This window comes from Lethenteron reissneri, unplaced genomic scaffold, assembly GCF_015708825.2.
Source record: "Lethenteron reissneri isolate LAM-NWPU_2019-01 unplaced genomic scaffold, ASM1570882v1 scaffold_140, whole genome shotgun sequence".
Lineage (NCBI taxonomy): Eukaryota > Metazoa > Chordata > Hyperoartia > Petromyzontiformes > Petromyzontidae > Lethenteron > Lethenteron reissneri.
Genome location: NW_026891113.1, coordinates 234,445 through 261,925, shown reverse-complemented (window position 1 = coordinate 261,925; position 27,481 = coordinate 234,445). Strand labels below are relative to the sequence as shown.

The 27,481-nt window shown below is 44.5% G+C and overlaps 2 pseudogenes; one reads left to right on the top strand and one right to left on the bottom strand.

The window, feature by feature from the left end:
- LOC133362195 (uncharacterized) overlaps positions 1-27,481 on the top strand; it is a 426,135-nt pseudogene that overhangs the window by 209,444 nt on the left and 189,210 nt on the right.
- LOC133362188 (zinc finger protein 91-like) lies at positions 622-22,889 on the bottom strand (annotated as a pseudogene).

Here is a 27,481-nt window from a genome sequence, read left to right as displayed (position 1 = left end):
GAATAAACTTTAACACGCAATTAGCTGTGAGAAGATGACATGACACCTTCTACCATAAACACCAAACATTTACCAGTCCCGATGATACAACCACCAGACGAAGCAACGCATCTATAGAAGTATAACATTGTTGTCATCCTGAAATAAGTGAACACTTCTGGAAATTAAAAGGAATACGTTCATCTGAACACATTATAGAGCATTCACAACATCACTCTAGCTCGGAGTACTGGAAATCACTGAAAAAATATATCTAAGAGACACGAATATACACAGGGCAACAGTTAACAGATGTACTCAATACGTTTGAGTCTTCAGCCACTCCACTACATCCAGCCATCTCTCCGGATCCAACTTCATGGGGTCGAAAGAGGAATTGTCGTCAGCGCTGATTACATCCACTACATCTCGCCATCTTTCAGGATCCACCTGCATAGGTTCGAAAGATGCATTTTTTCAGGACTCATTGCAGCACTTTGAATTCTACATTTTGATTTCACTTCCCTATCATTGCGGATCTTCTGGTGCTTGTTTCGGGGTGATGGCCGTGAACATGTCCTCTCCCTCGTAGAGCAATGAAATGGCTTCTAGCCCGAGTGTGTTTTCTTGTGACTGAAGATTTTATTTCCGTGAAAATGCCTTCCCGCACACAGCGCAATTGAATGGCTTCTCGTTCGTGTGTGTTTTCTGGTGTCTCTTTAGATGTGATTTCTCCGCAAATGCCTTCCCACAAACAGAGCAACTGAATGGCTTCTCACCCGAGTGTGTTTTCTGGTGTCTGTTAAGATGTGATTTATGTGAAAATGCCTTCCCACACGCAGAGCATTTGAATGGCTTCTCGCCCGTGCGTGTCTTCTGGTGATCGTTAAGATTCGATTTCCGTGAAAATGCCTTCCCACACACAGAGCAATTGAACGGCTTCTCGCCCGCGTGTATTTTATGGTGTCTATTAAGATGGGATTTCCGTGAAAATGCCTTCCCACACACAGAGCAATTGAACGGCTTCTCGCCCGCGTGTATTTTATGGTGTCTATTAAGATGGGATTTCCGTGAAAATGCCTTCCCACACACAGAGCAATTGAACGGCTTCTCGCCCGTGTGTGCGTGGCGATGTGGATAGTTTATCTGCTCCATGTGACTGATTCTTCAGAGCAGAGTAACAGTCGCGGGTGTTGTTGAGAGTTAAAGGCACCCTCTAAGCTGCGTGGATGTCTGTCTCAAATCGCCAAAAAGCAAACTCTCACTAACGTCTAACCGACACACAGTAACGTCTCGTAAGTCGGGCTACACGCGACTACCAGTTGTATCCACTAACGAAGACACTTACTTGTTGATGCACGGCGTGTCGATGTCCCTGTAACCCGTCTGAAGAGATCGCCACGAACTCTCCCAGTCGCCAGGCAATCGAGCTCGCCAGGCTGGGTCTCGCAGGAGAAGGGTAATCTGCAGAGCGAAGAGTTGCGCGTCTATCCTCAGTGAAATCCCTCTCGAAATGGTCTTGAGGTCTGATTTTAAGCCCCTTATAACTCCCCTCTAGCATTCAATTCCTTTGTTCTCGTCTTGGATTATCATCGACTTTGCATTCAATTGTTAATTTCTACATTAACAATCCGCATATGTAGCAACATAGCTTAGCTAATCCGGCCATTGCAATTTAACCTTAATACATATGCATATCTCACTGCATAATTGTATGCTTCCGTTTAAATAAAGATATACATATCCATGCATAATTTCGTGCTTCGTGATAATTTGCCAATATTCACCCGACAATGTCCTTTAAACTGAAGCAAGTTTAGAGGATTTAACATCGACATACAGTCTGAAGTATCAAAATGCTGATGTCCAGTTCGATTTCGACTAAGAGGTACAAATATATACTGTACTGACTTTGTTTTATAAAAAATATATTTAAGTATTTGTGTTGATATGAGCGCGTCAGTAAATCAAGGTGATTTGTTTAATTTAATTCACGACAATTATTACGATTGCTGTCATACACTTTTATTGATAATCGAAATTGTATCGCTTGTAAGCGTGTGTGAGCAATGTCTTTCTCCAACTTTAGCTCAACAAGACCACTTAACAACGAGAGTAAAATCAGGAATTGAAACACCTCACAACCAATGCGCATCACACTACATCAACAAGTAATCCGATAGGACTACGAAGCACCACCTTAACGTGACAAAGTTTGGAATCAACAAGACAGCACGCTCACATCATTTGCTGTGCAATAATTACAACACATGCCACCTTCTAGCATAAGCACCAGCCATTACAGCAGGGAACTGTAGCCATGTGTATGGACATGGGTGTGTACTTCTCTGTGGGTATATTCGTGTGTATGTGCACTCGTGTGTGTATTTACACTCGTTCATGGACACGTGTGGGTCTGTACACGTGTGTGTATGTATGTACAATCGTGTGTGCTCGCATATTTGTGTGTGTTGAAACGCAATCCCTGAGCATGCACACTGCTGTATACGTGCACATGTGTTTATGTATATTGCTGTGTGCAATTACACTGTGCATGTATCTACACCCCGATGCATTTACACTCATTTGTGCATCTATACATATGTGTCGTATGTATAAATGCACAAATGGGTGTACGCACTCGTGTATGCATGTGCACCCGTGTGTGTATGTACAAAGCGGTGTGTATGCACATTCGTGCATTTTCCTACAGCACTGTGTATGTCCACTCGTGTGTGGGTGTGTGTACAACGGAGTGTATATGTGGGGAGCGGTGGTGTAGCGGTTAGCGCGCTGCGCTATGAACCCGGCTACACGGGTTCGATTCCCGCTCACGGCCAACACCAGTGACGATTATCTGAACCGGTCCCGGGCCTCCCCTAGGTCGACTCAGCCTCAAATGAGTACCTGGTGCGGTGTGTAAACATTGCCACGAGGGAGACAAAGGCGGTCGGGCGTGGTGCTGGCCACCCACCCCCTCGTGTACCGTTGCGGCCTTCATAGGTGCTCGCTAACAGCACTTGCCCCTACAGTCTGTTAAGGCTATACGGGGGATCTTTATCTTTGTGTGTACAAAGCGGGGTGGATGCACATTCGTGCATTTTTCTCCACCGCGGTGTATGTAAACTCGTGTGTGGGTGTGTGTACAAGGGAGTGTATATGTGTACTCGTGTAAGTTTGTATAGTGGAACACACAACTTATTTTCATATCGTTTCGTACAAATCATTCAGGGGCAACGTGGTGATGAATGCGGCACCACAACAGGGAACTACAGGGATGAGACTCCCCGCTCGTGGTGCTAAATTAATGAAAACAGCGCCACTGAGCGGACAGAGCCCCGCCCCTACAGCTCGTGCGTGTGACGTCATGAGTGTGACGTCATGAGTGTGATCAGCGGACAGCCACGATGCTGCCAGGTGAGGGTCAACTTGTGTGCTGGAGATGCTTCACCTGAAACTCGCCTCCACGCGTGTTCGCTATGAACATTGTAGCAATAAGGGACGATTAGTCATCTTTAACATGTCAGGTCTTTATTGTTCTGCAAGAAAATTCACGTTAATACTCGTATCGAAATCTTTATTCATACGCATGCTCAAACAGGAAGGAACTAGGCAAATTATTTCCCAATAGGAATTCAACAGTTAAAACATATTCTTAAAATCTAACACGTAAACGTCGATTTCCCCATCGACGTCCTTTTGACTGAAGCCATTCGTCCAGAAGTCCAAGCCATCAAACACAAGAACAACGAACGTGCAATCCACGCACACTCTGAAACCTATTACTTTAAGTTATTTTGTTTATTACACAATGATAAAATATTTTTTAAGAACATCTTCTTGGTTCTTTCGGTAAAGTCACGTAGAATGGAAATAATAAAATAATAAAAATAAAACATCATAAAATATTATTATTTTATTATTTCCATTCTACGTCACTTTACCTGAAAGAACCAAGAAGATGAATCCCTGCAGTCACGAAAGCTTTAAATCGAAAATTAAGAACATGTTTAAAATATTGAGCAAAGTTGTGATCACAGTATTTCTCCAACTTTAAATCAACAAAACCACTTAACCACGAGAGTAAAATTAGAAATTGAACCACCACACAACCACTGCGCATCACACCACATCAACAAGTAGTCCGATAGGACTACAAAGCACCACCTTAACGTGACGAAGTCTAGAATAAACTTTAACACGCAATTAGCTGTGAGAGGATGACATGGCACCTTCTACCATAAACACCAAACATTTACCAGTCCCGATGATACAACCACCAGACGAAGCAACGCATCTATAGAAGTATAACATTGTTGTCATCCTGAAATAAGTGAACACTTCTGGAACTTAAAAGGAATACGTTCATCTGAACACATTATAGAGCATTCACAACATCACTCTAGCTCGGAGTACTGGAAATCACTGAAAAAATATATCTAAGAGACACGAATATACACAGGGCAACAGTTAACAGATGTACTAAATACGTTTGAGTCTTCAGCCACTCCACTACATCCAGCCATCTCTCCGGATCCAACTTCATGGGGTCGAAAGAGGAATTGTCGTCAGCGCTGATTACATCCACTACATCTCGCCATCTTTCAGGATCCACCTGCATAGGTTCGAAAGATGCATTTTTTCAGGACTCATTGCAGCACTTTGAATTCTACATTTTGATTTCACTTCCCTATCATTGCGGATCTTCTGGTGCTTGTTTCGGGGTGATGGCCGTGAACATGTCCTCTCCCTCGTAGAGCAATGAAATGGCTTCTAGCCCGAGTGTGTTTTCTTGTGACTGAAGATTTTATTTCCGTGAAAATGCCTTCCCGCACACAGCGCAATTGAATGGCTTCTCGTTCGTGTGTGTTTTCTGGTGTCTCTTTAGATGTGATTTCTCCGCAAATGCCTTCCCACAAACAGAGCAACTGAATGGCTTCTCACCCGAGTGTGTTTTCTGGTGTCTGTTTAGATGTGATTTATGTGAAAATGCCTTCCCACACGCAGAGCATTTGAATGGCTTCTCGCCCGTGTGTGTCTTCTGGTGATCGTTAAGATTAGATTTCCGTGAAAATGCCTTCCCACACACAGAGCAATTGAACGGCTTCTCGCCCGCGTGTATTTTATGGTGTCTATTAAGATGGGATTTCCGTGAAAATGCCTTCCCACACACAGAGCAATTGAACGGCTTCTCGCCCGCGTGTATTTTATGGTGTCTATTAAGATGGGATTTCCGTGAAAATGCCTTCCCACACACAGAGCAATTGAACGGCTTCTCGCCCGTGTGTGCGTGGCGATGTGGATAGTTTATCTGCTCCATGTGACTGATTCTTCAGAGCAGAGTAACAGTCGCGGGTGTTGTTGAGAGTTAAAGGCACCCTCTAAGCTGCGTGGATGTCTGTCTCAAATCGCCAAAAAGCAAACTCTCACTAACGTCTAACCGACACACAGTAATGCTCGTAAGTCGGGCTACACGCGACTACCAGTTGTATCCACTAACGAAGACACTTACTTGTTGATGCACGGCGTGTCGATGTCCCTGTAACCCGTCTGAAGAGATCGCCACGAACTCTCCCAGTCGCCAGGCAATCGTGCTCGCCAGGCTGGGTCTCGCAGGAGAAGGGTAATCTGCAGAGCGAAGAGTTGCGCGTCTATCCTCAGTGAAATCCCTCTCGAAATGGTCTTGAGGTCTGATTTTAAGCCCCTTATAACTCCCCTCTAGCATTCAATTCCTTTGTTCTCGTCTTGGATTATCATCGACTTTGCATTCAATTGTTAATTTCTACATTAACAATCCGCATATGTAGCAACATAGCTTAGCTAATCCGGCCATTGCAATTTAACCTTAATACATATGCATATCTCTCTGCATAATTGTATGCTTCCGTTTAAATAAAGATATACATATCCATGCATAATTTCGTGCTTCGTGATAATTTGCCAATATTCACCCGACAATGTCCTTTAAACTGAAGCAAGTTTAGAGGATTTAACATCGACATACAGTCTGAAGTATCAAAATGCTGATGTCCAGTTCGATTTCGACTAAGAGGTACAAATATATACTGTACTGACTTTGTTTTATAAAAAATATATTTAAGTATTTGTGTTGATATGAGCGCGTCAGTAAATCAAGGTGATTTGTTTAATTTAATTCACGACAATTATTACGATTGCTGTCATACACTTTTATTGATAATCGAAATTGTATCGCTTGTAAGCGTGTGTGAGCAATGTCTTTCTCCAACTTTAGCTCAACAAGACCACTTAACAACGAGAGTAAAATCAGGAATTGAAACACCTCACAACCAATGCGCATCACACTACATCAACAAGTAATCCGATAGGACTACGAAGCACCACCTTAACGTGACAAAGTTTGGAATCAACAAGACAGCACGCTCACATCATTTGCTGTGCAATAATTACAACACATGCCACCTTCTAGCATAAGCACCAGCCATTACAGCAGGGAACTGTAGCCATGTGTATGGACATGGGTGTGTACTTCTCTGTGGGTATATTCGTGTGTATGTGCACTCGTGTGTGTATTTACACTCGTTCATGGACACGTGTGGGTCTGTACACGTGTGTGTATGTATGTACAATCGTGTGTGCTCGCATATTTGTGTGTGTTGAAACGCAATCCCTGAGCATGCACACTGCTGTATACGTGCACATGTGTTTATGTATATTGCTGTGTGCAATTACACTGTGCATGTATCTACACCCCGATGCATTTACACTCATTTGTGCATCTATACATATGTGTCGTATGTATAAATGCACAAATGGGTGTACGCACTCGTGTATGCATGTGCACCCGTGTGTGTATGTACAAAGCGGTGTGTATGCACATTCGTGCATTTTCCTACAGCACTGTGTATGTCCACTCGTGTGTGGGTGTGTGTACAACGGAGTGTATATGTGGGGAGCGGTGGTGTAGCGGTTAGCGCGCTGCGCTATGAACCCGGCTACACGGGTTCGATTCCCGCTCACGGCCAACACCAGTGACGATTATCTGAACCGGTCCCGGGCCTCCCCTAGGTCGACTCAGCCTCAAATGAGTACCTGGTGCGGTGTGTAAACATTGCCACGAGGGAGACAAAGGCGGTCGGGCGTGGTGCTGGCCACCCACCCCCTCGTGTACCGTTGCGGCCTTCATAGGTGCTCGCTAACAGCACTTGCCCCTACAGTCTGTTAAGGCTATACGGGGGATCTTTATCTTTGTGTGTACAAAGCGGGGTGGATGCACATTCGTGCATTTTTCTCCACCGCTGTGTATGTCAACTCGTGTGTGGGTGTGTTTACAAGGGAGTGTATATGTGTACTCGTGTAAGTTTTTGTAGTGGAACACACAACTTATTTTCATATCGTGTCGTACAAAGAATTGAGGGGCAACGTGGTGATGAATGCGGCACCACAACAGGGAACTACAGGGATGAGACTCCCCGCTCGTGGTGCTAAATTAATGAAAACAGCGCCACTGAGCGGACAGAGCCCCGCCCCTACAGCTCGTGCGTGTGACGTCATGAGTGTGACGTCATGAGTGTGATCAGCTGACAGCCACGATGCTGCCAGGTGAGGGTCAACTTGTGTGCTGGAGATGCTTCACCTGAAACTCGCCTCCACACGTGTTCGCTATGAACATTGTAGCAATAAGGGACGATTAGTCATCTTTAACATGTCAGGTCTTTATTGTTCTGCAAGAAAATTCACGTTAATACTCGTATCGAAATCTTTATTCATACGCATGCTCAAACAGGAAGGAACTAGGCAAATTATTTCCCAATAGGAATTCAACAGTTAAAACATATTCTTAAAATCTAACACGTAAACGTCGATTTCCCCATCGACGTCCTTTTGACTGAAGCCATTCGTCCAGAAGTCCAAGCCATCAAACACAAGAACACCGAACGTGCAATCCACGCACACTCTGAAACCTATTACTTTAAGTTATTTTGTTTATTACACAATGATAAAATATTTTTTAAGAACATCTTCTTGGTTCTTTCGGTAAAGTCACGTAGAATGGAAATAATAAAATAATAAAAATAAAACATCGTAAAATATTATTATTTTATTATTTCCATTCTACGTCACTTTACCTGAAAGAACCAAGAAGATGAATCCCTGCAGTCACGAAAGCTTTAAATCGAAAATTAAGAACATGTTTAAAATATTGAGCAAAGTTGTGATCACAGTATTTCTCCAACTTTAAATCAACAAAACCACTTAACCACGAGAGTAAAATTAGAAATTGAACCACCACACAACCACTGCGCATCACACCACATCAACAAGTAGTCCGATAGGACTACAAAGCACCACCTTAACGTGACGAAGTCTAGAATAAACTTTAACACGCAATTAGCTGTGAGAGGATGACATGGCACCTTCTACCATAAACACCAAACATTTACCAGTCCCGATGATACAACCACCAGACGAAGCAACGCATCTATAGAAGTATAACATTGTTGTCATCCTGAAATAAGTGAACACTTCTGGAAATTAAAAGGAATACGTTCATCTGAACACAGTATAGACCATTCACAACATCACTCTAGCTCGGAGTACTGGAAATCACTGAAAAAAATATATCTAAGAGACACGAATATACACAGGGCAACAGTTAACAGATGTACTCAATACGTATTCAGCCACTCCACTACATCCAGCCATCTCTCCGGATCCAACTTCATGGGGTCGAAAGAGGAATTGTCGTCAGCGCTGATTACATCCACTACATCTCGCCATCTTTCAGGATCCACCTGCATAGGTTCGAAAGATGCATTTTTTCAGGACTCATTGCAGCACTTTGAATTCTACATTTTGATTTCACTTCCCTATCATTGCGGATCTTCTGGTGCTTGTTTCGGGGTGATGGCCGTGAACATGTCCTCTCCCTCGTAGAGCAATGAAATGGCTTCTAGCCCGAGTGTGTTTTCTTGTGACTGAAGATTTTATTTCCGTGAAAATGCCTTCCCGCACACAGCGCAATTGAATGGCTTCTCGTTCGTGTGTGTTTTCTGGTGTCTCTTTAGATGTGATTTCTCCGCAAATGCCTTCCCACAAACAGAGCAACTGAATGGCTTCTCACCCGAGTGTGTTTTCTGGTGTCTGTTAAGATGTGATTTATGTGAAAATGCCTTCCCACACGCAGAGCATTTGAATGGCTTCTCGCCCGTGTGTGTCTTCTGGTGATCGTTAAGATTCGATTTCCGTGAAAATGCCTTCCCACACACAGAGCAATTGAACGGCTTCTCGCCCGCGTGTATTTTATGGTGTCTGTTAAGATGGGATTTCCGTGAAAATGCCTTCCCACACACAGAGCAACTGAACGGCTTCTCGCCCGCGTGTGTTTTATGGTGTCTGTTAAGATGGGATTTCCGTGAAAATGCCTTCCCACACACAGAGCAATTGAACGGCTTCTCGCCCGTGTGTGCGTGGCGATGTGGATAGTTTATCTGCTCCATGTGACTGATTCTTCAGAGCAGAGTAACAGTCGCGGGTGTTGTTGAGAGTTAAAGGCACCCTCTAAGCTGCGTGGATGTCTGTCTCAAATCGCCAAAAAGCAAACTCTCACTAACGTCTAACCGACACACAGTAACGTCTCGTAAGTCGGGCTACACGCGACTACCAGTTGTATCCACTAACGAAGACACTTACTTGTTGATGCACGGCGTGTCGATGTCCCTGTAACCCGTCTGAAGAGATCGCCACGAACTCTCCCAGTCGCCAGGCAATCGAGCTCGCCAGGCTGGGTCTCGCAGGAGAAGGGTAATCTGCAGAGCGAAGAGTTGCGCGTCTATCCTCAGTGAAATCCCTCTCGAAATGGTCTTGAGGTCTGATTTTAAGCCCCTTATAACTCCCCTCTAGCATTCAATTCCTTTGTTCTCGTCTTGGATTATCATCGACTTTGCATTCAATTGTTAATTTCTACATTAACAATCCGCATATGTAGCAACATAGCTTAGCTAATCCGGCCATTGCAATTTAACCTTAATACATATGCATATCTCACTGCATAATTGTATGCTTCCGTTTAAATAAAGATATACATATCCATGCATAATTTCGTGCTTCGTGATAATTTGCCAATATTCACCCGACAATGTCCTCTAAACTGCAGGGATTCATCCTCATGGTTCTTTCGGTAAAGTCACGTAGAAGGGAAGAAATAAAATAATAAAAATAAAACATAATAAAATAATTCTCACGATGGAAGAGATGGAGGACGAGACAAAGGAGGAGGTGGAGGAGGTGCAGGTGGTGGAGGTGGTGATGCAGGCTCGTGAAGGACGCTACTGGGCAGTTGGAGGCAGTCGCCCTCCAACAACAACGGAGGGCGGAGGAGCGACGCTCACAACAACGAGCGGAGCGCCGGGTGGCTAAAGCACAGCAAGTTGGTACAGTAGGGGGCACAGGTGGTGCATCAGCCAGTCATCTCGGTAATCTCGGTCAGTCGACCCGTGGCACCTGCTGGGTCTGCCCCGTGACCTCCTGCCAGCGGGCGTTCGACACTTCACGTGGTAGCCTCAAGGTGCACTTGGCCTGGCACAAGCGTCGTGGTGACGTCACCGCCACTTAGTGGCGAATGGCGGTTATTGTTGTTGTTGTTGTTGATGCAGGGAAAGAAGAGGAAGCGAGGGGGCCTTGCTCGCGTGGCGAGAGCGATCACCTCACTCCTCCGCCGCGTGCTGCTTTGTGGTGGCATGTCCACCACACAGTAGGGGTGGTTGTTGTGGTCGTGGATCGCTGCCAACCATGACCACTATCACCAGACTACCCACCCACCCCGTGACACATCCCAGGCACACACCCACACACCCCGTGATACACGTCACACACACACACCACATGGTTCCCCCCCGGAGAGACGGTGCCACTGGGACCACAGCTGTGGAAGGAATCTGAGCAGCAGATGCCAGGACTACAGTGGAGAACGACTGCTATCAAGACACCTCACACAACAAACACACACGGGACTAGCCTAAAAAAACTAGCCGGCCCCATCTTGGACTAATAGGTGCAAGTTAATACTGTTCTGAACCTGTTTAATAAACATATTTAAGAACACTCGTGTTGAGCATGGCGCTTTTAGCAAACGAGTGTGTTTTGTTATAATTTCTGTCATGAACTTTGAATAATCATCTGAATGGTTTAGCTTGAAAGCGTGGTTCATAATAACGTTACGCAAAAAAAACAATCGTCATCTTTTAGTCTGTAACTTACGACCTTCGGTGTGTATATACACCTGTGTGCATGTGTTCAATATTTTGCCCGTGTTTAAAATTTGCGACGAGTTTTTTTTTTGATACAGCTGTCTTGGCTGTGATGGTACCACCTGAAGACGGAAGCTTGTGTTGCCTCTGAAACGTCGTGATTTTTATTTTATTTTACTTTTTAATGTGTTTTACCTACGTGACCTTACCGAAAAAACCTAAGAATACGAGTTGTTTTGCTAATTTCATTGACTATTGAGGTGTTACCAGCCCCTCGCACCCGTCCAAAGACCTCGTGGGACGCTGTGGTGGCTACGAGCCTTACCTCCGGGACATTGCTCACATCCACCACAGCGTTACCGTCCAACACCGTCAATGAACGAAGGGGGTTGTTTTTGCAAAACTTTACTCGTGGCAGGAGATTGACAAACAACAGAGAGTGCCTCCTTCTGATAAACAAAAAAACGAATGAAGGGGGCGTGGGAGCGTGGCGTAAGGTGTGGAAAGCTGTAAGTCACAGGTATCAATCGAATTGGGTCAATGACACCAGCACACAAATGGTGGGGTCGTTTGGAATGGTGTTGCATTGATGAAAGATGAAGTTTTCCGACGTTGAATTTCATGAACTTTACATTCAATTGTTATTTTTGGAATTTCCAATCTGCATATCTAGCAATTAGCTTCGTTAATCTGGCTATTGAGCTTAAGTCTGAATGCATATGTGCATCTCACCACATAATTCGCGTTCATTTGCTCATATTCACTCTGCAATGTGTGTACACGTGTATATTTACACTTGTTTTTGTGGATATGTACATGCGTGTATGTGTGTATATGTATGTACACTAATTTGTTCGCACATTTATTTGTGATGTCAAACGCAATCCCTGTGTACGTACACTGCTGTGTATGTATACTCGTGTGTGTATGCGCACTCGTGTATGCATGTGCATCCGTGTGTGTATGTACAAAGCTGTGTGTATGCACATTCGTGTATGTATCTACAGCTCTGTGTATGTCCACTCGTGTGTGGGTGCGTGTACAAGGGAGTGTATATGTGGGGAGCGGTGGTGTAGCGGTTAGCGCGCTGCGCTATGAACCCGGCTACACGGGTTCGATTCCCGCTCACGGCCAACACCAGTGACGATTATCTGAACCGGTCCCGGGCCTCCCCTAGGTCGACTCAGCCTCAAATGAGTACCTGGTGCGGTGTGTAAACATTGCCACGAGGGAGACAAAGGCGGTCGGGCGTGGTGCTGGCCACCCACCCCCTCGTGTACCGTTGCGGCCTTCATAGGTGCTCGCTAACAGCACTTGCCCCTACAGTCTGTTAAGGCTATACGGGGGATCTTTATCTTTGTGTGTACAAAGCGGGGTGGATGCACATTCGTGCATTTTTCTCCACCGCTGTGTATGTCAACTCGTGTGTGGGTGTGTTTACAAGGGAGTGTATATGTGTACTCGTGTAAGTTTTTGTAGTGGAACACACAACTTATTTTCATATCGTGTCGTACAAAGAATTGAGGGGCAACGTGGTGATGAATGCGGCACCACAACAGGGAACTACAGGGATGAGACTCCCCGCTCGTGGTGCTAAATTAATGAAAACAGCGCCACTGAGCGGACAGAGCCCCGCCCCTACAGCTCGTGCGTGTGACGTCATGAGTGTGACGTCATGAGTGTGATCAGCGGACAGCCACGATGCTGCCAGGTGAGGGTCAACTTGTGTGCTGGAGATGCTTCACCTGAAACTCGCCTCCACGCGTGTTCGCTATGAACATTGTAGCAATAAGGGACGATTAGTCATCTTTAACATGTCAGGTCTTTATTGTTCTGCAAGAAAATTCACGTTAATACTCGTATCGAAATCTTTATTCATACGCATGCTCAAACAGGAAGGAACTAGGCAAATTATTTCCCAATAGGAATTCAACAGTTAAAACATATTCTTAAAATCTAACACGTAAACGTCGATTTCCCCATCGACGTCCTTTTGACTGAAGCCATTCGCCCAGAAGTCCAAGCCATCAAACACAAGAACAACGAACGTGCAATCCACGCACACTCTGAAACCTATTACTTTAAGTTATTTTGTTTATTACACAATGATAAAATATTTTTTAAGAACATCTTCTTGGTTCTTTCGGTAAAGTCACGTAGAATGGAAATAATAAAATAATAAAAATAAAACATCATAAAATATTATTATTTTATTATTTCCATTCTACGTCACTTTACCTGAAAGAACCAAGAAGATGAATCCCTGCAGTCACGAAAGCTTTAAATCGAAAATTAAGAACATGTTTAAAATATTGAGCAAAGTTGTGATCACAGTATTTCTCCAACTTTAAATCAACAAAACCACTTAACCACGAGAGTAAAATTAGAAATTGAACCACCACACAACCACTGCGCATCACACCACATCAACAAGTAGTCCGATAGGACTACAAAGCACCACCTTAACGTGACGAAGTCTAGAATAAACTTTAACACGCAATTAGCTGTGAGAGGATGACATGGCACCTTCTACCATAAACACCAAACATTTACCAGTCCCGATGATACAACCACCAGACGAAGCAACGCATCTATAGAAGTATAACATTGTTGTCATCCTGAAATAAGTGAACACTTCTGGAAATTAAAAGGAATACGTTCATCTGAACACAGTATAGACCATTCACAACATCACTCTAGCTCGGAGTACTGGAAATCACTGAAAAAATATATCTTAGATACGCGAATATACACAATGCAACAGTTAACAGATGTACTCAATACGTCTTCAGCCACTCCACTACATCCAGCCATCTCTCCGGATCCAACTTCATGGGGTCGAAAGAGGAATTGTCGTCAGCGCTGATTACATCCACTACATCTCGCCATCTTTCAGGATCCACCTGCATAGGTTCGAAAGATGCATTTTTTCAGGACTCATTGCAGCACTTTGAATTCTACATTTTGATTTCACTTCCCTATCATTGCGGATCTTCTGGTGCTTGTTTCGGGGTGATGGCCGTGAACATGTCCTCTCCCTCGTAGAGCAATGAAATGGCTTCTAGCCCGAGTGTGTTTTCTTGTGACTGAAGATTTTATTTCCGTGAAAATGCCTTCCCGCACACAGCGCAATTGAATGGCTTCTCGTTCGTGTGTGTTTTCTGGTGTCTCTTTAGATGTGATTTATGTGAAAATGCCTTCCCACAAACAGAGCAACTGAATGGCTTCTCACCCGAGTGTGTTTTCTGGTGTCTGTTAAGATGTGATTTATGTGAAAATGCCTTCCCACACGCAGAGCATTTGAATGGCTTCTCGCCCGTGTGTGTCTTCTGGTGATCGTTAAGATTCGATTTCCGTGAAAATGCCTTCCCACACACAGAGCAATTGAACGGCTTCTCGCCCGCGTGTATTTTATGGTGTCTGTTAAGATGGGATTTCCGTGAAAATGCCTTCCCACACACAGAGCAACTGAACGGCTTCTCGCCCGCGTGTGTTTTATGGTGTCTGTTAAGATGGGATTTCCGTGAAAATGCCTTCCCACACACAGAGCAATTGAACGGCTTCTCGCCCGTGTGTGCGTGGCGATGTGGATAGTTTATCTGCTCCATGTGACTGATTCTTCAGAGCAGAGTAACAGTCGCGGGTGTTGTTGAGAGTTAAAGGCACCCTCTAAGCTGCGTGGATGTCTGTCTCAAATCGCCAAAAAGCAAACTCTCACTAACGTCTAACCGACACACAGTAACGTCTCGTAAGTCGGGCTACACGCGACTACCAGTTGTATCCACTAACGAAGACACTTACTTGTTGATGCACGGCGTGTCGATGTCCCTGTAACCCGTCTGAAGAGATCGCCACGAACTCTCCCAGTCGCCAGGCAATCGAGCTCGCCAGGCTGGGTCTCGCAGGAGAAGGGTAATCTGCAGAGCAAAGAGTTGCGCGTCTATCCTCAGTGAAATCCCTCTCGAAATGGTCTTGAGGTCTGATTTTAAGCCCCTTATAACTCCCCTCTAGCATTCAATTCCTTTGTTCTCGTCTTGGATTATCATCGACTTTGCATTCAATTGTTAATTTCTACATTAACAATCCGCATATGTAGCAACATAGCTTAGCTAATCCGGCCATTGCAATTTAACCTTAATACATATGCATATCTCACTGCATAATTGTATGCTTCCGTTTAAATAAAGATATACATATCCATGCATAATTTCGTGCTTCGTGATAATTTGCCAATATTCACCCGACAATGTCCTTTAAACTGAAGCAAGTTTAGAGGATTTAACATCGACATACAGTCTGAAGTATCAAAATGCTGATGTCCAGTTCGATTTCGACTAAGAGGTACAAATATATACTGTACTGACTTTGTTTTATAAAAATATATTTAAGTATTTGTGTTGATATGAGCGCGTCAGTAAATCAAGGTGATTTGTTTAATTTAATTCACGACAATTATTACGATTGCTGTCATACACTTTTATTGATAATCGAAATTGTATCGCTTGTAAGCGTGTGTGAGCAATGTCTTTCTCCAACTTTAGCTCAACAAGACCACTTAACAACGAGAGTAAAATCAGGAATTGAAACACCTCACAACCAATGCGCATCACACTACATCAACAAGTAATCCGATAGGACTACGAAGCACCACCTTAACGTGACAAAGTTTGGAATCAACAAGACAGCACGCTCACATAATTTGCTGTGCAATAATTACAACACATGCCACCTTCTAGCATAAGCACCAGCCATTACAGCAGGGAACTGTAGCCATGTGTATGGACATGGGTGTGTACTTCTCTGTGGGTATATTCGTGTGTATGTGCCCTCGTGTGTGTATTTACACTCGTTCATGGACACGTGTGGGTCTGTACACGTGTGTGTATGTATGTACAATCGTGTGTGCTCGCATATTTGTGTGTGTTGAAACGCAATCCCTGAGCATGCACACTGCTGTATACGTGCACATGTGTTTATGTATATTGCTGTGTGCAATTACACTGTGCATGTATCTACACCCCGATGCATTTACACTCATTTGTGCATCTATACATATGTGTCGTATGTATAAATGCACAAATGGGTGTACGCACTCGTGTATGCATGTGCACCCGTGTGTGTATGTACAAAGCGGTGTGTATGCACATTCGTGCATTTTCCTACAGCACTGTGTATGTCCACTCGTGTGTGGGTGTGTGTACAACGGAGTGTATATGTGGGGAGCGGTGGTGTAGCGGTTAGCGCGCTGCGCTATGAACCCGGCTTCACGGGTTCGATTCCCGCTCACGGCCAACACCAGTGACGATTATCTGAACCGGTCCCGGGCCTCCCCTAGGTCGACTCAGCCTCAAATGAGTACCTGGTGCGGTGTGTAAACATTGCCACGAGGGAGACAAAGGCGGTCGGGCGTGGTGCTGGCCACCCACCCCCTCGTGTACCGTTGCGGCCTTCATAGGTGCTCGCTAACAGCACTTGCCCCTACAGTATGTTAAGGCTATACGGGGGATCTTTATCTTTGTGTGTACAAAGCGGGGTGGATGCACATTCGTGCATTTTTCTCCACCGCGGTGTATGTAAACTCGTGTGTGGGTGTGTGTACAAGGGAGTGTATATGTGTACTCGTGTAAGTTTGTATAGTGGAACACACAACTTATTTTCATATCGTTTCGTACAAATCATTGAGGGGCAACGTGGTGATGAATGCGGCACCACAACAGGGAACTACAGGGATGAGACTCCCCGCTCGTGGTGCTAAATTAATGAAAACAGCGCCACTGAGCGGACAGAGCCCCGCCCCTACAGCTCGTGCGTGTGACGTCATGAGTGTGACGTCATGAGTGTGATCAGCGGACAGCCACGATGCTGCCAGGTGAGGGTCAACTTGTGTGCTGGAGATGCTTCACCTGAAACTCGCCTCCACGCGTGTTCGCTATGAACATTGTAGCAATAAGGGACGATTAGTCATCTTTAACATGTCAGGTCTTTATTGTTCTGCAAGAAAATTCACGTTAATACTCGTATCGAAATCTTTATTCATACGCATGCTCAAACAGGAAGGAACTAGGCAAATTATTTCCCAATAGGAATTCAACAGTTAAAACATATTCTTAAAATCTAACACGTAAACGTCGATTTCCCCATCGACGTCCTTTTGACTGAAGCCATTCGCCCAGAAGTCCAAGCCATCAAACACAAGAACAACGAACGTGCAATCCACGCACACTCTGAAACCTATTACTTTAAGTTATTTTGTTTATTACACAATGATAAAATATTTTTTAAGAACATCTTCTTGGTTCTTTCGGTAAAGTCACGTAGAATGGAAATAATAAAATAATAAAAATAAAACATCATAAAATATTATTATTTTATTATTTCCATTCTACGTCACTTTACCTGAAAGAACCAAGAAGATGAATCCCTGCAGTCACGAAAGCTTTAAATCGAAAATTAAGAACATGTTTAAAATATTGAGCAAAGTTGTGATCACAGTATTTCTCCAACTTTAAATCAACAAAACCACTTAACCACGAGAGTAAAATTAGAAATTGAACCACCACACAACCACTGCGCATCACACCACATCAACAAGTAGTCCGATAGGACTACAAAGCACCACCTTAACGTGACGAAGTCTAGAATAAACTTTAACACGCAATTAGCTGTGAGAGGATGACATGGCACCTTCTACCATAAACACCAAACATTTACCAGTCCCGATGATACAACCACCAGACGAAGCAACGCATCTATAGAAGTATAACATTGTTGTCATCCTGAAATAAGTGAACACTTCTGGAAATTAAAAGGAATACGTTCATCTGAACACAGTATAGACCATTCACAACATCACTCTAGCTCGGAGTACTGGAAATCACTGAAAAAATATATCTTAGATACGCGAATATACACAATGCAACAGTTAACAGATGTACTCAATACGTCTTCAGCCACTCCACTACATCCAGCCATCTCTCCGGATCCAACTTCATGGGGTCGAAAGAGGAATTGTCGTCAGCGCTGATTACATCCACTACATCTCGCCATCTTTCAGGATCCACCTGCATAGGTTCGAAAGATGCATTTTTTCAGGACTCATTGCAGCACTTTGAATTCTACATTTTGATTTCACTTCCCTATCATTGCGGATCTTCTGGTGCTTGTTTCGGGGTGATGGCCGTGAACATGTCCTCTCCCTCGTAGAGCAATGAAATGGCTTCTAGCCCGAGTGTGTTTTCTTGTGACTGAAGATTTTATTTCCGTGAAAATGCCTTCCCGCACACAGCGCAATTGAATGGCTTCTCGTTCGTGTGTGTTTTCTGGTGTCTCTTTAGATGTGATTTATGTGAAAATGCCTTCCCACAAACAGAGCAACTGAATGGCTTCTCACCCGAGTGTGTTTTCTGGTGTCTGTTAAGATGTGATTTATGTGAAAATGCCTTCCCACACGCAGAGCATTTGAATGGCTTCTCGCCCGTGTGTGTCTTCTGGTGATCGTTAAGATTCGATTTCCGTGAAAATGCCTTCCCACACACAGAGCAATTGAACGGCTTCTCGCCCGCGTGTATTTTATGGTGTCTGTTAAGATGGGATTTCCGTGAAAATGCCTTCCCACACACAGAGCAACTGAACGGCTTCTCGCCCGCGTGTGTTTTATGGTGTCTGTTAAGATGGGATTTCCGTGAAAATGCCTTCCCACACACAGAGCAATTGAACGGCTTCTCGCCCGTGTGTGCGTGGCGATGTGGATAGTTTATCTGCTCCATGTGACTGATTCTTCAGAGCAGAGTAACAGTCGCGGGTGTTGTTGAGAGTTAAAGGCACCCTCTAAGCTGCGTGGATGTCTGTCTCAAATCGCCAAAAAGCAAACTCTCACTAACGTCTAACCGACACACAGTAACGTCTCGTAAGTCGGGCTACACGCGACTACCAGTTGTATCCACTAACGAAGACACTTACTTGTTGATGCACGGCGTGTCGATGTCCCTGTAACCCGTCTGAAGAGATCGCCACGAACTCTCCCAGTCGCCAGGCAATCGAGCTCGCCAGGCTGGGTCTCGCAGGAGAAGGGTAATCTGCAGAGCAAAGAGTTGCGCGTCTATCCTCAGTGAAATCCCTCTCGAAATGGTCTTGAGGTCTGATTTTAAGCCCCTTATAACTCCCCTCTAGCATTCAATTCCTTTGTTCTCGTCTTGGATTATCATCGACTTTGCATTCAATTGTTAATTTCTACATTAACAATCCGCATATGTAGCAACATAGCTTAGCTAATCCGGCCATTGCAATTTAACCTTAATACATATGCATATCTCACTGCATAATTGTATGCTTCCGTTTAAATAAAGATATACATATCCATGCATAATTTCGTGCTTCGTGATAATTTGCCAATATTCACCCGACAATGTCCTTTAAACTGAAGCAAGTTTAGAGGATTTAACATCGACATACAGTCTGAAGTATCAAAATGCTGATGTCCAGTTCGATTTCGACTAAGAGGTACAAATATATACTGTACTGACTTTGTTTTATAAAAATATATTTAAGTATTTGTGTTGATATGAGCGCGTCAGTAAATCAAGGTGATTTGTTTAATTTAATTCACGACAATTATTACGATTGCTGTCATACACTTTTATTGATAATCGAAATTGTATCGCTTGTAAGCGTGTGTGAGCAATGTCTTTCTCCAACTTTAGCTCAACAAGACCACTTAACAACGAGAGTAAAATCAGGAATTGAAACACCTCACAACCAATGCGCATCACACTACATCAACAAGTAATCCGATAGGACTACGAAGCACCACCTTAACGTGACAAAGTTTGGAATCAACAAGACAGCACGCTCACATCATTTGCTGTGCAATAATTACAACACATGCCACCTTCTAGCATAAGCACCAGCCATTACAGCAGGGAACTGTAGCCATGTGTATGGACATGGGTGTGTACTTCTCTGTGGGTATATTCGTGTGTATGTGCACTCGTGTGTGTATTTACACTCGTTCATGGACACGTGTGGGTCTGTACACGTGTGTGTATGTATGTACAATCGTGTGTGCTCGCATATTTGTGTGTGTTGAAACGCAATCCCTGAGCATGCACACTGCTGTATACGTGCACATGTGTTTATGTATATTGCTGTGTGCAATTACACTGTGCATGTATCTACACCCCGATGCATTTACACTCATTTGTGCATCTATACATATGTGTCGTATGTATAAATGCACAAATGGGTGTACGCACTCGTGTATGCATGTGCACCCGTGTGTGTATGTACAAAGCGGTGTGTATGCACATTCGTGCATTTTCCTACAGCACTGTGTATGTCCACTCGTGTGTGGGTGTGTGTACAACGGAGTGTATATGTGGGGAGCGGTGGTGTAGCGGTTAGCGCGCTGCGCTATGAACCCGGCTACACGGGTTCGATTCCCGCTCACGGCCAACACCAGTGACGATTATCTGAACCGGTCCCGGGCCTCCCCTAGGTCGACTCAGCCTCAAATGAGTACCTGGTGCGGTGTGTAAACATTGCCACGAGGGAGACAAAGGCGGTCGGGCATGGTGCTGGCCACCCACCCCCTCGTGTACCGTTGCGGCCTTCATAGGTGCTCGCTAACAGCACTTGCCCCTACAGTCTGTTAAGGCTATACGGGGGATCTTTATCTTTGTGTGTACAAAGCGGGGTGGATGCACATTCGTGCATTTTTCTCCACCGCGGTGTATGTAAACTCGTGTGTGGGTGTGTGTACAAGGGAGTGTATATGTGTACTCGTGTAAGTTTGTATAGTGGAACACACAACTTATTTTCATATCGTTTCGTACAAATCATTGAGGGGCAACGTGGTGATGAATGCGGCACCACAACAGGGAACTACAGGGATGAGACTCCCCGCTCGTGGTGCTAAATTAATGAAAACAGCGCCACTGAGCGGACAGAGCCCCGCCCCTACAGCTCGTGCGTGTGACGTCATGAGTGTGACGTCATGAGTGTGATCAGCGGACAGCCACGATGCTGCCAGGTGAGGGTCAACTTGTGTGCTGGAGATGCTTCACCTGAAACTCGCCTCCACGCGTGTTCGCTATGAACATTGTAGCAATAAGGGACGATTAGTCATCTTTAACATGTCAGGTCTTTATTGTTCTGCAAGAAAATTCACGTTAATACTCGTATCGAAATCTTTATTCATACGCATGCTCAAACAGGAAGGAACTAGGCAAATTATTTCCCAATAGGAATTCAACAGTTAAAACATATTCTTAAAATCTAACACGTAAACGTCGATTTCCCCATCGACGTCCTTTTGACTGAAGCCATTCGTCCAGAAGTCCAAGCCATCAAACACAAGAACAACGAACGTGCAATCCACGCACACTCTGAAACCTATTACTTTAAGTTATTTTGTTTATTACACAATGATAAAATATTTTTTAAGAACATCTTCTTGGTTCTTTCGGTAAAGTCACGTAGAATGGAAATAATAAAATAATAAAAATAAAACATCATAAAATATTATTATTTTATTATTTCCATTCTACGTCACTTTACCTGAAAGAACCAAGAAGATGAATCCCTGCAGTCACGAAAGCTTTAAATCGAAAATTAAGAACATGTTTAAAATATTGAGCAAAGTTGTGATCACAGTATTTCTCCAACTTTAGCTCAACAAAACCACTTAACCACGAGAGTAAAATTAGAAATTGAACCACCACACAACCACTGCGCTTCACAACACATCAACAAGTAATCCGATTGCACTACAAAGCACCACCTTAACGTGACGAAGTCTAGAATAAACTTTAACACGCAATTAGCTGTGAGAAGATGACATGGCACCTTCTACCATAAACACCACACATTTACCAGTCCCGATGATACAACCACCAGACGAAGCAACGCATCTATAGAAGTATAACATTGTTGTCATCCTGAAGTAAGTGAACACTTCTGGAACTTAAAAGGAAGGCTTTCATCTGAACACATTATAGACCATTCACAACATCACTCTAGCTCGGAGTACTGGAAATCACTGAAAAAATATATCTTAGATACGCGAATATACACAATGCAACAGTTAACAGATGTACTCAATACGTTTGAGTTTTCAGAAACTCCACTACATCTAGCCATCTCTCCGGATCCAACTTCATGGGGTTGAAAGTTGAATTGTCGTCAGGACTCGTTACATCCACTACATTCAGCCATCTCTCAGGATCCAACTGCATAGGTTCGAAAGATGCATTTTTTTTCAGGACTCATTTCAGCACTTTGATGCTTGTTTCGGGGTGATGACTGTGAACATGTCCTCTCCCTCGTAGAGCAATTAAATGTCTTTTCACCCGAGTGTGTTTTCTGGTGCCTGTGAAGAGCTGACTTCCATGCAAATGCCTTCCCACAAAGAGAGCACCTGAATGGCTTCTCGCCCGAGTGTGTTTTTTGGTGATCTATAAGAATTGATTTCCGTGAAAATGCCTTCCCGCACACAGCGCAATTGAATGGTTTTTCGCCCGAGTGTGTCTTCTGGTGACTGTTAAGATTTGATTTATCCGCAAATGCCTTCCCACACACAGAGCAATTGAATAGCTTCTCGCCCGAGTGTGTTTTCTGGTGAGTGTTAAGATTTGATTTCAGTGAAAATGCTTTCCCACACACAGAGCAATTGAACGGCTTCTCGCCCGTGTGTGCGTGGCGCTGTGAATAGTTTATCTGCTCCATGTAACTGATTCTTCAGAGCAGAGTAACAGTCGCGGGTGTTGTTGAGAGTTAAAGGCACCCTCTAAGCTGCGTGGATGTCTGTCTCAAATCGCCAAAAAGCAAACTCTCACTAACGTCTAACCGACACACAGTAACGTCTCGTAAGTCGAGCTACACGCGACTACCAGTTTTATCCACTAACGAAGACACTTACTTGTTGATGCACAGCGTGTCGATGTCCCTGTAACCCGTCTGAAGAGATCGCCACGAACTCTCCCAGTCGCCAGTCAATCGGGCTCGCCAGGCTGGGTCTCGCAGGAGAAGGGTAATCTGCAGAGCGAGGAGTTGCACGTCTATCCTCAGCGAAATCCCTCTCGAAATGATCTTGAGGTCTGATTTTAAGCCCCTTATAACTCCCCTCTAGCATTCAAATCCTTAGTTCTCGTCTTGGATTATCATAAACTTTGCATTCAATTGTTAATTTTTACATTAACAATCCGCATATGTAGCAACATAACTTCGCTAATCCGGCCATTGTAATTTAACCTTAATACATATGCATATCTCACTGCATAATTGTACGCTTCCGTTGAAATAAATATCTACATTTCCATGCATTATTCCGTGCTTCGTGTTAATTTGCCAATATTCACCCGACAATGTCTTTTAAACTGATGCAAGTTTAGAGGATTTAACATCGACATAGAGTCTGAAGTATCAAAATGCTGATGTCCAGTTCGATTTTGACTAAGAGGTGCAAATGTATAGTGTACTGACTTTGTTTTATAAAACATATTTAAGTATTAATGTTGATTTGAGCGCGTCAGTAAATCAAGGTGATTTGTTTAATTTAATTCACGACAATTATTACGATTGATCTCAAACACTTTTATTGATAATCGAAATGGTATCGCTTGTAAGCGTGTGTAAGCAAAGTCTTTCTCCAACTTTAGCTCAACAAGACCACTTAACAAAGCGGTGTGTATGCACATTCGTGTATTTTCCTACAGCACTGTGTATGTCCACTCTTGTGTGGGTGTGTGTACAAGGGAGTGTATATGTGGGGAGCGGTGGTGTAGCGGTTAGCGCGCTGCGCTATGAACCCGGTGACACGGGTTCGATTCCCGCTCACGGCCAACACCAGTGACGATTATCTGAACCGGTCCCGGGCCTCCCCTAGGTCGACTCAGCCTCAAATGAGTACCTGGTGCGGTGTGTAAACATTGCCACTGGGGAGACAAAGGCGGTCGGCGGTGGTGCTGGCCACCCACCCCCTCATGTACCGTTGCGGCCTTCATAGGTGCTACTCGCTAACAGCACTTGCCCCTACAGTCTGTTAAGGCTATACGGGGGATCTTTATCTTTGTGTGTACAAAGCGGGGTGGATGCACATTCGTGCATTTTTCTCCACCGCTGTGTATGTCCACTCGTGTGTGGGTGTGTGTACAAGGGAGTGTATATGTGTACTCGTGTAAGTTTGTATAGTGGAACACACAACTTATTTTCATATCGTTTCGTACAAATCATTGAGGGGCAACGTGGTGATGAATGCGGCACCACAACAGGGAACTACAGGGATGAGACTCCCCGCTCGTGGTGCTAAATTAATGAAAACAGCGCCACTGAGCGGACAGAGCCCCGCCCCTACAGCTCGTGCGTGTGACGTCATGAGTGTGACGTCATGAGTGTGATCAGCGGACAGCCACGATGCTGCCAGGTGAGGGTCAACTTGTGTGCTGGAGATGCTTCACCTGAAACTCGCCTCCACACGTGTTCGCTATGAACATTGTAGCAATAAGGGACGATTAGTCATCTTTAACATGTTAGGTCTTTATTGTTCTGCAAGAAAATTCACGTTAATACTCGTATCGAAATATTTATTCATACGCATGCTCAAACAGGAAGGAACTGGGCAAATTATTTCCCAATTTCAACAGTTAAAACATATTCCTAAAATCTAACACGTAAACGTCGATTTCCCCATTGACGTCCTTTTCGACTGAAGCCATTCGTCCAGAAGTCCAAGCCATCAAACACAAGAACAACGAACGTGCAATCCACGCACACTCTGAAACCTATTATTGAGCAAAGTTGTGATCACAGTATTTCTCCAACTTTGGCTCAACAAAACCACTTAACCACGAGAGTAAAATTAGAAATTGAACCACCACACAACCACTGCGCTTCACAACACATCAACAAGTAGTCCGATAGGACTACAAAGCACCACCTTAACGTGACGAAGTCTAGAATAAACTTTAACACGCAATTAGCTGTGAGAAGATGACATGGCACCTTCTACCATAAACACCACACGTTTACCAGTCCCGATGAACAACCACCAGACGAAGCCACGCATCTATAGAAGTATAACATTGTTGTCATCCTCAAATAAGTGAACACTTCTGGAACTTAAAAGGAAGGCTTTCATCTCAACACAGTATAGACCATTCACAACATCACTCTAGCTCGGAGTACTGGAAATCACTGAAAAAATATATCTAAGAGACACGAATATACACAGGGCAACAGTTAACAGATGTACTCAATACGTTTGAGTCTTCAGCCACTCCACTACATCCAGCCATCTCTCCGGATCCAACTTCATGGGGTCGAAAGAGGAATTGTCGTCAGCGCTGATTACATCCACTACATCTCGCCATCTTTCAGGATCCACCTGCATAGGTTCGAAAGATGCATTTTTTCAGGACTCATTGCAGCACTTTGAATTCTACATTTTGATTTCACTTCCCTATCATTGCGGATCTTCTGGTGCTTGTTTCGGGTGATGGCCGTGAACATGTCCTCTCCCTCGTAGAGCAATGAAATGGCTTCTAGCCCGAGTGTGTTTTCTTGTGACTGAAGATTTTATTTCCGTGAAAATGCCTTCCCGCACACAGCGCAATTGAATGGCTTCTCGTTCGTGTGTGTTTTCTGGTGTCTCTTTAGATGTGATTTCTCCGCAAATGCCTTCCCACAAACAGAGCAACTGAATGGCTTCTCACCCGAGTGTGTTTTCTGGTGTCTGTTAAGATGTGATTTATGTGAAAATGCCTTCCCACACGCAGAGCATTTGAATGGCTTCTCGCCCGTGTGTGTCTTCTGGTGATCGTTAAGATTCGATTTCCGTGAAAATGCCTTCCCACACACAGAGCAATTGAACGGCTTCTCGCCCGCGTGTATTTTATGGTGTCTGTTAAGATGGGATTTCCGTGAAAATGCCTTCCCACACACAGAGCAACTGAACGGCTTCTCGCCCGCGTGTGTTTTATGGTGTCTGTTAAGATGGGATTTCCGTGAAAATGCCTTCCCACACACAGAGCAATTGAACGGCTTCTCGCCCGTGTGTGCGTGGCGCTGTGGATAGTTTATCTGCTCCATGTGACTGATTCTTCAGAGCAGAGTAACAGTCGCGGGTGTTGTTGAGAGTTAAAGGCACCCTCTAAGCTGCGTGGATGTCTGTCTCAAATCGCCAAAAAGCAAACTCTCACTAACGTCTAACCGACACACAGTAACGTCTCGTAAGTCGGGCTACACGCGACTACCAGTTGTATCCACTAACGAAGACACTTACTTGTTGATGCACGGCGTGTCGATGTCCCTGTAACCCGTCTGAAGAGATCGCCACGAACTCTCCCAGTCGCCAGGCAATCGAGCTCGCCAGGCTGGGTCTCGCAGGAGAAGGGTAATCTGCAGAGCGAAGAGTTGCGCGTCTATCCTCAGTGAAATCCCTCTCGAAATGGTCTTGAGGTCTGATTTTAAGCCCCTTATAACTCCCCTCTAGCATTCAATTCCTTTGTTCTCGTCTTGGATTATCATCGACTTTGCATTCAATTGTTAATTTCTACATTAACAATCCGCATATGTAGCAACATAGCTTAGCTAATCCGGCCATTGCAATTTAACCTTAATACATATGCATATCTCACTGCATAATTGTATGCTTCCGTTTAAATAAAGATATACATATCCATGCATAATTTCGTGCTTCGTGATAATTTGCCAATATTCACCCGACAATGTCCTCTAAACTGCAGGGATTCATCCTCATGGTTCTTTCGGTAAAGTCACGTAGAAGGGAAGAAATAAAATAATAAAAATAAAACATAATAAAATAATTCTCACGATGGAAGAGATGGAGGACGAGACAAAGGAGGAGGTGGAGGAGGTGCAGGTGGTGGAGGTGGTGATGCAGGCTCGTGAAGGACGCTACTGGGCAGTTGGAGGCAGTCGCCCTCCAACAACAACGGAGGGCGGAGGAGCGACGCTCACAACAACGAGCGGAGCGCCGGGTGGCTAAAGCACAGCAAGTTGGTACAGTAGGGGGCACAGGTGGTGCATCAGCCAGTCATCTCGGTCATCTCGGTCAGTCGACCCGTGGCACCTGCTGGGTCTGCCCCGTGACCTCCTGCCAGCGGGCGTTCGACACTTCACGTGGTAGCCTCAAGGTGCACTTGGCCTGGCACAAGCGTCGTGGTGACGTCACCGCCACTTAGTGGCGAATGGCGGTTATTGTTGTTGTTGATGCAGGGAAAAAAGAGGAAGCGAGGGGGCCTTGCTCGCGTGGCGAGAGC